Genomic DNA, 11,748 nt, shown 5'->3' on the forward strand with positions numbered 1-11,748 from the left:
TTGACGATAAGGCGCTCCTGCGCCTACATGCTATGCGAAGCACCTAGCGCTCCCCGCATACGTTTCCTGGTAAAGATTACTGTTGCGCAAGCTGTCGCGGCGACCGCAGCTTGACTGTAGCATACGAAGCAGGGAGTGACGTAAGTACACTTTCGTACGTAAAAGAAGGAGCCGCCTAGCATTTCATTTGTAATGTGACAGTGCTATGGGAATGCCGCAAAGGGTGCCACGAAGGAGTTCATGAGGACTGCTGAAGAGCAATGTGCATACGAGACGCGGAGAATTTCTGTTCTCTCTGGTCCTCCCTTTGTAGCTGCACGAAGTAGCGGCGCAAGCCAAGCCACAGGCCGCCGAAACGTCTTAGGCTAATAATTAAGCAAAGTGCACGTGAATGTCGCCACGTGAATAATTTCAACCTACGTCGCAATGGGTAATCGTTCTAGTTATCAATACAGCTTCGGTGTCCAACCACCTTCACAGCGTGGATCGGAAACCATTATTTCTAAAGGCATGTGTCACTTGTGACTCAATTTTTTTTTCAGTCTGGTTCTAAATAAGAGCTACACTATTACTTGTTTCCTGGCAGGAGCGAAAATACGATATAGCATTTCATATTTTGAAGAAATGAGGGCCGCTTTTGGTTAGGTGTACCGAAAACTTGAACTGTGTAGGTTGCTTATGAGCCCTAAAAACAGTTTCTGAATACTTGATTTCTCCAAATTTTTTCGCGTTATATACGACAGTGTTTTACGAGTGTTCTAAAACAGACGGCTGCGCTGGCATAATTACAACTAGAACTAAGGTAAAATTTTCAGAACAGTGGGGAAATAATATGCCTTGTTTATATGCGATGGTCAGTGCGCGTTGATCAAATACAGCTTAAAAAAACTGTGAGCAAGTATTCGAAAGTATCACGCTTCTGCTATTAACCCGGCTTCCCAATATCCCAACAGAACTGTGCGCTTCAGATATTTTATACTTTCAAGCTGTAGCCAGCATTCTCAGTGCAACGTGTCCAGTAGTTTTAACGTTTCTGGCTTACTTAGAAGAGGTAGGAGTAATTATTGAACCCTAATGAATTTTTCAGGCGTAATATATTAGATTCACCTGGTGACCTCACTGAACTAAAGGAGGCAGCTTATTTATGTTGGATGACTGAAAGGACAAGATGATGGTTGATGTGTAGGTAAAGTGCAAAATGGTTGGATAATTGTGGTTTTCGCAACAACTTACGTATACCAGCCCTCTAGAGTCTTATGATCGTGTGTAACGACCAGGGTAGAATTTAACCTGCTGCTCTGGTAGAACTATTTAAAGCCACCAATACCAATTTAGCACTAATAGGTTGTAAGCCATGGAAACCCTCTTTGCGAAGATAAATACGGTTGAAGCACACACAGCCTTTGTACAAAAATTGTTATTCCAGTGTTAGAGCGTGTGATATGGCCGCTATCAGCTAGGCTTCCAAGTTTCCCGAAATAGCTGTAGGTTACGACAGGTTTACATTGATAGGAAAGGGGAGGGGAGTGATGGTAAGTACAATGTGCGACAAAATTTGTAGGCCCCTGGTCCCGTTAGAAGCGTTGCAAATAAATACTAAGCGGTCGTTGCCCCCTCCCCCCCCCCCCCTCTATCTTCATGCGTCGTAAGACGTTCCTAGTTGGTTTCAGCGAGATCCTCAGTGCACTGAACAAGACACTTTGTTTGACTTGAGCGGCCGATGTGATCGCAGTTTAGACTATGGTTGAATTGCGCGGCCTAATGTGCGTTACTGTTGTGATGCGCGAAGGACACTGGGGAGGAAGGTGGTGCCGGGCGCGGAAGGGACAGCCATGTCACCAGCCTGATCTGCGTGGTGTGGGCTTTCGTCCCGAACAAGCCGAGAAGCTACTCAAGGCCGGTGTTCCTGGGTGCGCTGGGAGAGTGGGCCGGGCTGTCATGTGCCTGGTCTGAGCCTTCGTGCCTAACGAGCCTAGCAGTCTATCTACCCTATAGGCCGGTGCTCCTGGGTGAGCTGGGAGAACAGGTCGGGCTGCCCCTGTGCCTGATCCGGCCTGCTCCACTGCTGTGCAAGCATCTGACGCCGGTGTGTTCCGGTGCAGCCGAGTCTTCTGAACGGTCTACCCGGTGGTGGGCAGACGTCCCGACCCAGCTGTCACGCAAGTGGCTCGTCGTGTGCCGGGCCTCGGCCCCAGCCTGCATTCCCTGCGCCACCCGCTGGTAGATTCATCACTGTGAGACCTCGTGCCGTGAGTGTGTGATACAGAAACACAATTAGACGTCATCCTACACTGACGCTGTATGTAAGCAACAGATAACGAGAAAGTGAATAGTGTGTGTTATCGTGTACGTTGTCCTAGTCCCGTCCCCATGTCATTAAAGCCCCTCTGTGGTCATTGTGCCATCACTGTGTGTTGGAGGCCTGGGCCGCAAAGTCGTGCTGCTCATTTCTCTCTCTCTCTCTCTCTCTCTCTATATATATATATATAATATATATATATATATATATATATATATATATGTGCCAAGAGTATTCGGCAGGTGGACTTGACGAAGCTTGACAGTTAAAACAAGCTGGCTCGTTGAAAACCGACGTAGCGCGAACCACACGATCGTCAACGTGTTCTTTCACACTGGCTGGCCCAGAGCTGGTGCCGATGTGCTCCGGTACAATCACTTCCGACACAGAAAGGAGCCAACCTGGCGACTTAGGGGAATGACAGCACAGGAGGGTCGTAGCGCGGTTTCAGCCGTGCGACGTGAACTGTTGGACGCCCTCGGCAGCGGTGGTCGGAAGATGGTTCGAGCGGCTCGATGATATAGGTGACGGGAGATGTTTGTTTTACTACTCGGTAGGGACCGTGGTAATTTGAGAGGAGCTTGGTGGAAAGGCCGAGAGTAGTGGAAGGGACCCCGAGCCAAACTAGCATTCCCGGGGAACAGTGAGCACTAGACGCGGATTCATCATGGCGAGATTTTTGGCGATATTGGTCTTGCGCGGTAAACGAGCGAGCCAGTTGACGACACTATTCAGCATAAGCAGCCGCTTCAGAAACAGGCGTGGCTTCAGAAACATCGGGTCGGTAGGGGAGAATGGTGTCCATGTAACATGATGGTTCACGTCCATATGGAAAAAAGAAAGGAGAGAAGCCGGTGGTAGTTTGTGGCGCAGAGTTATAGGCGTACGTGACGAAGGGGAGCACCTGGTCCCAATTGGAGTGATCATCGGACACGTACATCGCAAGCATATCTCCAAGGGTACGGTTGAAATGCTCCATCACGCCACTTGTTGGAAGATGGTATGCAGAGGTGGTGCGGTGAACAATGTGGCATTCTTGGAGCAGTGCCTCGATAGCGCTTGAAAGAAAGACGCGGCCACGATGGATTAATAATTCACGGGGCACACCGTGTCGCAAAATGAGGTGGCGAAGAAGGAAGCGAGCGACGTCTATCACGGTGGCAGCTGGCAGCACAGATGTTTCAGCGTACCGTGTGAGATGGTCGACGGCGACAATGATCCACCAATTGCCTGCAGGAGTGTTCGGGAGGGGACCGTAAAGATCACTGCCAACACGGTCAAATGGTCGTACATGGCACGGTAAAGGTTGAAGAGGTCCCGCGGTGCTATGAGGGGGAGTCTTGCGGCGTTGGCACGGAAGGCATGAACGCACGTACTGGCGAACGTATCGATACATGCCGCGCCAGGAATAGGCGGGAGTAGGTATAGGCGGGAGTAGGTCTTGAATACGCCAGCGTGGCCGTATTGAGGATCGTCGTGGAAGGCGGTGCATATGTCCGAGCGGAGATGACGGGGGATAACAAGCAGCCACCTGCGGCCATCGGTTTGGTAATTGCGGTGGTACAAGAAGCCTTCACGAACGACGTCGCTTGGCGACGAATGGTGCGTGAAACAGATTCAAGCGAACGGTGAGAGAGAACGTCAAGCAGAGAAGCGATCCGGGGATCATTTGCGTTGGTCGGCCGGCATGTCGGTGATGCTCAGGGACGACGAATCGCAGGTGGAAGTTTGTAAGCAAAGTAGGTCAGGAGGCAGCGGAGAACGGGATAGGGCATCGGCGTCTGAATGTTTGCGTCCCGAGCGATAAATGACACGTATGTCATACTCTTGAAGGCCTATAGCCCAACGAGCGAGGCGGCCAGTGGGGTCTTTCATAGATGACAACCAGCTTAAGGCATGGTGGTCAGTCACAACGTCAAACTGGCGTCCGTAAAGGTAAGTACGGAATTTGCCGATCGCCCAAATAGTTACCAAACATTCTTTTTCCGCTACAGAATAGTTTGACTCTGCCTTTGTTAGCGTACGGTTGGCATACGCAACGACATACTCGTCATAGCGATCTTTGCGTCGGGCGAGAATGGCACCAAGACCGACACCGCTAGCGTCTGTGTGAATTTCAGTAGGTGCATTGGGATCGAAGTCGCGCAATACTGGAGGGGACGTAAGGAGCCGCCGGAGCGACGTAAATGATTCGTCACAATCGGGAGTCCACGCCGAGGGGTAAGCCCTGCTGACAAGTAGCTGAGTCAAGGGGGCGATAGTAGAGGCGAATTTACGGATGAACGCCGAAAATGAGAGCACAAGCCGATGAAGCTACGGAGCTCTTTAAGAGTGGTTTGCTTGGGAAAGTCGGCAACGGCACGCAGTTTGGCAGGGTCTCGTAGGATTCCCTCTTGTGAAACGACGTGGGCTAGAATCGTAAGCTGTCTGGCACCAAAATGGCAATTTTCCAAGTTTTATTGCAGACCGGCGGCCGTGAGACACTCGAGAACTTGCTCGAGGCGATCGAGATGAGATTCAAAATTGTGAGAAACCACAACTGTACAACTGTGCAACTGTACTATTCCGTACAACTGTACACAACACAACTCTACTATTCCGTGCGAAATCCAAATTTTACGAAACGTCTCTCAAGCTAACCCTTAATAATAGCGAAATTGAATTTTCCCAAAATAGTTAAAGGTCTTGATGTTCTCTTTCACGAACATACGACATCAAATTAACACACTGAACCCCAAAAGTCATAAACTTTGCAGAGTTTTAGGAGTGTTGCGTCGGTGTCAATATATACTACCTGTAAAACAAAAATTATTATTATATAACGCTCTTTTTCTTCACATTTATATCGTCACGTAGTAGTGATGCTGAAAAAAACAGTCGTAAAACTGTGTATGACCAAACTGATTCTTTATTGGGCGAACCTGTGCCCACAAAAGCAAGCTACACTCAAAGCACAACGATAGCGGCGAACACAGTGGGCAATCGTCGAAAATCTCCTCAGCAGCGAAACGCGACGCCTTTTATACATGAGTCATCGAATGTTCCAGATTAATCCCTGGTACCCGCAGTGTCTTCCAGAAAGTTCTAGACAATTCGCGTCGGTCATACAATCAGATAACATAAGTGTCGGTGAAAACAGGCAACCGAAAGAAGCATCGATAACGTTCTAGAAACTTCCGATACAGGCGCGTCCTGCGCCGAACGATAACGTTTAACATTTGTTAGCCGGTAGAAAGCGGCCACCGGTGAAAGATAAACGTGTATACGTGTCAATACCCTCCCCTTAAAAAGCATCGTCCCGATGCTACAAACACGAAAGCGATAAAAAAAAAACACGCGTACAGAAAGGGACAAAAATAACAAAGCAACAAAGGACCTAAGGTCGTCAGCGGGCGTAGAAAGGCTTAAAACGCACCACGTGGATGACTTCAGGTCGTGTGCGGCGCCGCTGGGATTGCGAAATACCGTCTGGCGCGACCTCATAGTCCAGTGCTCCCATACGTCGGATGATCTTATATGGTCCGAAATAGCGACGGAAGAGTTTCTCGCTAAGTCCTCGTCGGCGTATCGGAGTCCAGACCCAAACACGGTCTCCGGGCTGGTACTCGACGTAGCGTCGTCGAAGATTGTAGTGTCTGCTGTCGGTTCTCTGCTGGTTCTTGATGCGCAGGCGGGCGAGCTGTCGACCTTCTTCGGCACGCTGCAAATATGTGGCAACGTCGAGATTTTCTTCGTCGGTGACATCCGGTAGCATGGCGTCAAGCGTCATTGCCGGTTTCCTTCCGTAGACCAGGTTGAACGGCGCCATGTGCGTCGTTTCTTGCATGGCCGTGTTGTATGCGAAGGTCACGTGCGGAAGGATGGCATCCCACGTCTTGTGTTCGACGTCGACGTACTACATTGCCAGCATGTCAGCGATGGTCTTATTTAGGCGCTCGGTGAGGCCATTCGTCTGCGGGTGGTAGGCGGTGGTCCGGCGATGGCTTGTCTGGCTGTAGCGCAGGATGGCTTGAGTTTATCGGCGCAAGCACCGCGTTAGTTAGTTCAGCCGTGAAGGCCGTACCTCTGTCGGTGATGAGGACTTCTGGGGCACCGTGACGCAGGAGGATGTTCTCAACGAAGAATCGGGCTACCTCGGCAGCACTGCCTTAGGGCAAGGCTTTTGTTTCGGCGTAGCGGGTGAGGTAGTCCGTAGCTACGACGATCCATTTATTCCCGGACGTCGACGTCGGAAAAGGCCCCAGTAAGTCCATCCCGATCTGCTGGAACGGTCGGCGAGGTGGCTCGATCGGCTCTAGAAGTCCGGCTGGCCTTGTCGGCGGTGTTTTGCGTCGCTGACAGTCTCGGCATGTCCTTACGTAATGGGCGACGTCGGTAGAGAGGCGAGGCCAGTAGTATTTTTCTTGTATTCTCGCGAGCGTGCGGAAAAAACCGAGGTGCCCAGCCGTTGGGTCGTGACGGAGAGCTTGCAGAACCTCTGGACGCAATGCTGAGGGTACCACGAGGAGGTAGTTGGCTAGGAGAGGCGAGAAGTTCTTTAGGAGAATGTCGTTTTGCAAGAAAAACGACGCCAATCCTCCCCTGAACACATTCGGCACAATGACGGTCTTGCCTTCCAGGTAGTCTACAAGGCTCCTTAGTTCCGGGTCGGCTCGCTGTTGTTCGGCGAATTCGTCGGCACTGATGGGTGTCGTCATCCTGGTCGTCCTGTGACGGCGGTTCGACGGGGGTGCGAGACAAGCAGTCGGCATCAGAGTGCTTTCGCCCGGACTTGTAAATGACGGTGATGTCGAATGCTTGAAGTCTCAGACTCCATCGCGCGAGGGGACCTGAATGATCCTTCAAGTTAGCTAGCCAACACAAGGCGTGGTGGTCGCTGACAACATTAAAGGGCCTGCCATAGAGGTAGGGGCGAAACTTTGATGTAGCCCAGATGATGTCTAGGGACTCCTTTTCTGTTGTGGAATAATTTGCTTCCTGCTTCCGGCTAGCGTAACTTACAACCCTTTCTAGTCCGTCATTGCTCTGTACAAGCACGGTGCCGAGTCCTACGCTGCTTGCGTCGGTGTGGACTTCGGTATCGGCGTTTTCGTCGAAATGCGCAAGTATTGGCGGCGATTGCAGGCGTCGCTTCAGTTCTTCAAATGCTTCGACTTGCGTCATCTCCCACTTGAACTCGACGTCGGCCTTCGTGAGATCATCAGTGGCCCAGCGATCCGTGAAATATCCTTGACGAAGCGCCTGTAATAGGCGCACAGTCCAAGAAATCTATGCACTGCCTTCTTGTCCGCGGGCGGAGGAAAGTTGGAGATGGCCGCAGTTTTCTGAGGGTCGGGGCGCACTCTAGACTTGTTGATGACGGGGCCCAAAAACAAGAGCTCCTCATTTGCGAAGCGGCACTTTTCTGACTTTAACGTGAGTCCAGGGGTTTGGTTGCTTGAAGAACTGTTTCAAGGCGCCGCAGGTGTTCTTCGAAGCTTGAGGCAAACACAAGGACGTCGTCCAAATAGACGAGGCAAGTCTGCCACTTCAAGCCTGCCAGTACTGTATCCATGACGCGTTAGAAAGTGGCAGGCGCCGAGCAAAGACCAAACGGCATGACCTTGAACTCGAACAGTCCATCTGGTGTTATAAAGGCAGTCTTCTCCCGGTCCCTCTCGTCGACTTCGATTTGCCAGTAGCCGGTTTTCAGGTCCATCGACGAAAAATACTTTGCGTTGTAGAGTCGACCCAAGGCGTCGTCAATCCGTGGGAGGGGGTATACGTCCTTCTTCGTGATCTTGTTGAGGCGACGATAATCGACGCAGAAACGTGGAGTTCCATCCTTCTTCTTCACTAATACCACGGGGGACGCCCACGGACTCTTGGACGGCTGGATGATGTCGTCGCGTAGCATTTCGTCGACTTGTTGCCTTCTGGCCTCGCGTTCGCGCGCCGAAACTCGGTACGGGCTCTGACGGAGTGGCCGTACATTTTCGTCGATTATGATGCGGTGCTTGGCGACAGGGGTTTGTCGAACTTTTGACGACGACGAGAAGCAGTCCTTGTATTGCAGAGCAGAGCTTTTAGTCGTTCTTTCTTATGCCTGGGAAGGTTCTGATTGACGTCGAAAGTTGATTCAGGTACTATAGTCATCGTTGCAGGTGCACTGGAATCCGAGAAGGCGAAAGCACTGCTGGCTTGTACTATTTCAGTCGATGTAGGGGACTGTGGTGCCTTTGTTAATGTGCTTGTATTCGGGGCTAAAGATCGTGAGCATCACCCTTGCTTTCCCTGCACGTAGCTCAGCTATGCCTCTAGCGACGCAAATTTCACGGTCGAGCAGTAATTGATGATCGCCCTCGAGGACGCTCTCCATGTTTGCAGGCACTTCGGTATCGACAGAAATCATTACGCTGGAGCGAGGCGGAACGGTGACTTGTTCTTCGAGCACATTCAAGGCTATGGTAACTTATGCTTGTATCCGGTGGTATCACGTTGTGCGTTGAAAGCGTTATCAACTTGGACCTTAAGTCGATGACTGCCCCGTGTTGATTTAGAAAGTCCATGCCTAGGATGACATCCCTGGAGCAGTGCTGCAGGATTACGAAGCTCGCCGGGTAAGTGCGGTTGTTTACCGTGACTCGCGCTGTGCAGATTCCAGTCGGCGTTATTAGGTGGCCTCCCGCTGTCCGGATATCGGGTCCTTGCCAGGCTGTTTTCACCTTCTTCAACTTGGCGGCGAACGGGCCACTGAAGACGGAATAGCCGGCTCCAGTGTCGACGAGAGCGGTGACGTTATGACCATCGATTAGCACGTCTAAGTCGGTAGAGCGTCGTCTGGCGTTGTGGTTAAGTCGTGGCGTGGGATCACGACTGCGTCAGCTTGCTCCGCTGCTGCTACGTCGCGTCGGTAGGTCTTCTTTCGGCGGCGATGTGTTGTCGTCAAGGCTCTTGGTAGGCGGTGTGCTGGTACCTCGTTGTGTAGATGCGCGAATCGCCGTAGTCGGTGGCAGCGGAGGATCTTAGGTATTGCGTCGTACAGCAACCGCCCCTCCATCGGTTGCTGCCTTTAGTTTCCCGGATAGGGGCTCACGGACCGGCCCCGCGCTGGGCCAGTGTATGGTCGGCGCTGCGGAGACAGGTAACGTCCTGGTGACGGCGAGCGTGAGGGCCGTCGTGGTTGCCACAGGGCTCCGGCGAGGTAGTCAGCGATGTCGCGTGGTCGCTCGCCAAGCTGTGGACGTGGCGCGTTGACGGTGAACCCTCGTAGGCCCATCTCGCGGTATGGGCATCGGCGGTAGACATGGCCGGCTTCCCCGCAGTGATAGCAGAGCGGGCGGTGGTCGGGGGCGCGCCAAATGTCAGTCTTCCTCTGGTAGCTGCGCTGGGCGACGGGCGGGCGTGCTGGCGGCGGCGGCGGTGGACGACGGAACTGTGGCGTTACGGGGCCCTGGCGCGAGCGCGGAGGGGGGCCTTGGCGACGGGCGACGGCGGCGTAGGTCATCGCTTGCGGCCGTGGTTGAGGCGATGCCGGAACTTCTGGCACTTCCAGTGACCGCTGAATCTCTTCTTTAACTATGTCAGTGTGGTGAAAGACGACGACGATGGCAGCTACATATGTGACACGACGCGGCAAATAAGAGAGCACGAGGGTTGGTGGCAGAAAAAACGGAAGAAGAAGACAGGAGCGAACGGGCAGCTGCGGCCACGAGGGCCGATCGAACCAGGGCCGAGGAAGCTTCGTGGAAGCACTCCCGAGAGGGCTACCCGGGTGTATCGCTGGGCAGCCTCGCGACGGGTCGCAAGCCACCGAACCGAGGTCCTGCCCGTGTCCCGTGCCTGGCCGGTTCCTGAGATCTGGCAGTTCCTGTGCTCTCGGGAGTCTGGTACGTTCGCAGTTCCGGCATCATAATCCTGAGCCACCAACCAAGCGGCTGTCGCCGCGTCACCGCCACTGCCTACCCAAGCCGCCTCCGACGCATTCGGCGTGTCAAGGAAGGTTACGACCTCACCTGAGTGACCACTGGGGGGCCGTATACCACGACGCTCGGACTTTGCGCGTTAGTGGGCTAGGGACTGAAACTTTGTATTCTGCCGCGTAGGGCTTCATATGCTAGCAGATAATATGTGTTAGAGAATCTTACTTGTGTCTGTGTAAAATAATAGTGTGAATAATATGTGCGTCTGTGCAACCCATCCCAATATCGCCTTCGAGTCTTTCCTCACCGCCCCGCACGTCAACAGACGTGACGGTCCACGTTATTCCTTTACAGTCAGCGTTTGAGGCCACCTGAGGCGGCGACCTTGGACATCACTTCTGTAACTCTTCCCGTACGACCGCTCTGACCGTCTCTCGCAGGTCGTCGGCGCCTAGCGCTTGAGCTTCGGTGTAGTTGGTCAGGGCACGGCGGTTGTATTGCCTGGCGCGCATTTCAAGCGTCTTCTCGATCGTTGTGGCCTCCGAAGCAAATTCTGCGACAGTCTTGGGCGGGTTGCGCATCAATCGGCGAATAGTTGCTCCTTGACACCTCGCATCAAGAACCGAACTTTCTTTTCTTCAGACATGTCGGGGTCGGCATGGCGGAAGAGGCGAGTCATCTCCTCCGTGAAGATCGCGATGTTCTCGTTCGGCAATTGAACTCCGGTTTCTAAGAGAACTTCAGCCCTTTCCTTTCGTACGACACTCGTGAAGGTTAGGATGGATAGTTGGGCGTGTTGGTTAAGCATGATCTGAAGTGAAGGCGCGAAAACGACGACGGACGAAGAGAGAGCACACACACACAGGCGCCCTGTGTGTGTGTGTTCTCTCTTCGTCCGTCGTCGTTTTCGCGCCATCACTTCAGATCATGCTTAACCAACACGCAGGCGCCCTGTGTGTGTGTGCTCTCTCTTCGTCCGTCGTCGTTTTCGCGCCTTCACTTCAGATCATGCTTAACCAACACGCCCAACTATCCATCCAAACGTCGTATATTTCTTGTACAGGCGCCCTGCGTGTGTGTGCTCTCTCTTCGTATGTCGTCGTTTTCGCGCCTTCACTTCAGATCGTGAAGGTTCTCACGAAGTTCTCAAGAAATAGGTCCCATGTCACCAGGGTGGTCTCTCTGTTCTCAAACCAGGTCCGAGCAGCGTCATCCAACGAAAAATAGACATGGCGCAGCTTGTCGTCGTCGCTCCATTTGTTGAACGTCGCGGTCCTCTCGTATGTCTCCAGCCAGGTTTCAAGGTCTTCAGCAGATGATCCGCGGAAGGTCGGTGGCTCTCGAGGTTGTTGCAGCACGATGGGGGACGCTGGGGCTGCCATTGGGGTCGTTGACTTGACCTTGATCGCTGTGGTCTTCTCGGGAAGAACTCCGTACTCCGGGGGTTGGTTTTGTAGCCTGAGGCTAGCTCGATGCTCCGGGACAACGTTGTTACTCTCATCGGGGTTCGGGCTTGGATCACGGCTTTTCGGGGGCGTCCGCTGCATG

Source organism: Dermacentor silvarum, chromosome 8, assembly GCF_013339745.2.
Source record: "Dermacentor silvarum isolate Dsil-2018 chromosome 8, BIME_Dsil_1.4, whole genome shotgun sequence".
Lineage (NCBI taxonomy): Eukaryota > Metazoa > Arthropoda > Arachnida > Ixodida > Ixodidae > Dermacentor > Dermacentor silvarum.